Source organism: Phytophthora infestans, genomic scaffold, assembly GCF_000142945.1.
Source record: "Phytophthora infestans T30-4 supercont1.7 genomic scaffold, whole genome shotgun sequence".
Lineage (NCBI taxonomy): Eukaryota > Oomycota > Peronosporomycetes > Peronosporales > Peronosporaceae > Phytophthora > Phytophthora infestans.
Genome location: NW_003303752.1, coordinates 683,078 through 685,758, shown reverse-complemented (window position 1 = coordinate 685,758; position 2,681 = coordinate 683,078). Strand labels below are relative to the sequence as shown.

Below are 2,681 nucleotides of genomic sequence, written 5' to 3'. Positions count from 1 at the left end.
CACTCCGTTCTATGTGAACGGCTTGGTTAACCCTCGCGTCCCACTGACGCCGCCACGCAGTGGCTCAGGGCTTGATGGGGGAGGGATAGCCGAGCGGCTAGCTGATGTCAGCCCTGTTGCGGTTCGCAAGCAAGTCGATGACTTTGTCTCTTTGAGACTGAGCGTAATGCGTCAAGTACGCGACGCTATGGCTGAAAGCCAAGACACGCAGAAGGAACATGCAGATGCCAAGGGCAGAAGCAATGTTGAGAGGTTTGAGGTCTGTGACCAAGTTTTATTAAACGCTAAAAACCTACCTACTCATGCAGCGTCTGCAGTCTTCAAGACGAAGTTAAGACCTCGGTTCATAGGACCGTTCAAGGTCGTGGCCAGGAAGGGCCTAGCGTATACGCTCAACCTTCCGAAGAAGATGCGCACGCATCCGGTCTTCTATGTCGGCTTGCTTAAGCCATACCAAGACCCTGCTCAGGTGAGCGCGGAGGCGTTGGCACCAACGGTGGCTGGGCCACGGACAGCTGCAGGGCAGCAGGCGGTAGAGCCACGGGAGGCTAAACGACAGCAAGTGGTGGATCCACAGATGGCTGATCAACAGCATGTGGCAGAGCCACAGGTCGCGGAGCGAAGTGCTCGAGATGCAGGAGCAAGGCAAGCTGAACGTTCAGCCGAGCAACTGGACGCTCAAGGTCCGAGACCTGGTTGTGAGTCAACAGTGGTGGCTCTAAACCTATCCACAAGGTGGATCATCTCTTCGAGATCGACCGATGGGCGGTGAACGTGAACGTTCGCGTCGTGGACGCCGGCGTCGTATGGACGCAGACGCCGTTCCGGCAAGTGCTGACTCTCCCCGCGAGAGCCCAGCTGAGGCAAGGCCTCCTCCTGCTCTGCTCGATGAGCATGGTGAGCTCCACTTTAACGTGGAACGCCTTGTGGCGTGGCGTAGACGCCAGGGTCGTACCCAGTACTTAGTGAAGTGGAGGGGTTACCCTCACTCACAGAACTCATGGGAGTTTGAGGTTATCCTCCGGCAAGATTGCCCTGACGTCGTTGACGCTTACGACCGGGCACATCATGTGCCGAAGCGCCACCATGGCGTGCGACAGCGTCGCCAGGCGCTGGGCGCCTCCCACTAGAGTGGGGAGCGATGTGGTCAGTAGTTGAGCTCAGGCTCTGACGAGTGGCTGCAGCAGCCAGCTCGTACGTATGAGCGGTGCTCGCAGCGGGAGCAGGAGGTGGAGAGACCTCGTAGTGTTAGGGACATGGTCCCGAAGGAAGCAGGTGCTTCGTGTTGTGCTGAACAAGGTTCAGGCACAAGCGTCTCCATAGACGCATAGTTGTTTTGAAACAACTTGCTCGATGAGCATGATCCAAATGTGGATGCGCTGTAACAGCGAAAGTGGTGTCCCGGACGGGGATCGAACCACTGGCCTTTGGCTTGACAGGCCGGAGCTCTACCATTGAGCTATAAGGGCGATGCCCGTACGTCAGTCCGAGAACGGACTACTCATGGTATGAGAGGGCTGCGCCCGGGTGGATTTGAACCACGGACATGTGGCTTTCAAAGCCAGTGCTCGACCACTGCGCTAAAAGGGTGTTGCCCTTAAGCTTGTCCAAGCGTGAACAATCGTTCATGGAACGAGAGGGCTGTGCCCTAGTGGGTTTGAACCACCGACCTATCGCTTGTGAAGCGAGTGTTCAACCGCTGAGCTGTTGTCGACGACTCGAATGAGTCAAGAGCATTGCTCTAAGCGATTTGCAGCTCTTGGAGAAGGCGCGGAGCGCGAGCGTAGGTCTGAGACCGCTTGAGAGCAAGATGCGCGCTGCGCTTGGAGCATTGGGCCGTGAACCGACGACGAAGAGTTGGGCATCAACGATGCGTAGGCGTTTGTATGCTCACGGAGCTGTACAACGCTGGTGTGAGGTGTAGTAACCTCCGCCGTCTTAACAAGACGTGACCTCGCTGAGGAGAGTTTCGAGAACGGAATGTTCTCATCTTAGTGGGGGAGAGTGTAACGGGGTTACATGGTGTGGAACACACAGGGGTACGAAGTACCCGGAGAGCTAACAAACTCTCAGTACATAAGTTGGAGAGTTAACAAGGTCTCTCAGTACGTTGGCCGAAAGCCACACGTTATGCATTTGATTAGGTTTAACTATGCTAGATAGTTAAGCAGATACATTTACCCCTAGGCGGCTTGGCCGCAATAATAGTAAATAAAACACTTCTAGTTTTGAAGCATAAAAGTTAAGGTGTTAACTTTGAGCCCTGGTCTTGGGCTGTAAGTGTCCTTTGGATAAGGAACTTAGTATCAGTGACTCTTTGAGTCGAACGTCTTCCTCTGACGCTTAAGCTACGGCAGCCCCGCTGCAGTATCCAAGACGGGATCCACGGCATCCAAGTCCGGATCGACCGCCAAGGCTGGATCCGTCACTGTATCGAAGTCGGGATCGGCGTCCAAGACCAGATCCACTATCGCGACGTCGTCCCAGGCAATGGCTTCGACTGGATCCACGGCAGTTGCTCCTTCTACGACGGGGTTAGCCACATCCACTGCCAAGTCCAGTTCGTCGCAGTGGGGATCCACTGCTGGCCCGTCCGTGACGGTGCCTACCGTTCCTCGACCGGCTTCTACCGGTTCTCCGACTGTCGGAGCTGGATCCGGTAAGGGGAAAGCCAAACGTGT

General features: G+C 55.7%; 1 pseudogene across 1 annotated transcript; it reads right to left on the bottom strand.

Moving 5' to 3' along the window:
• Positions 1 to 1,518: 1,518 nt before the first annotated feature.
• PITG_25987 lies at positions 1,519 to 1,590 on the bottom strand (annotated as a pseudogene). The gene has a single exon. The product of its transcript is annotated as a tRNA-OTHER (tRNA).
• Between the last annotated feature and the right edge of the window lie 1,091 nt (positions 1,591 to 2,681).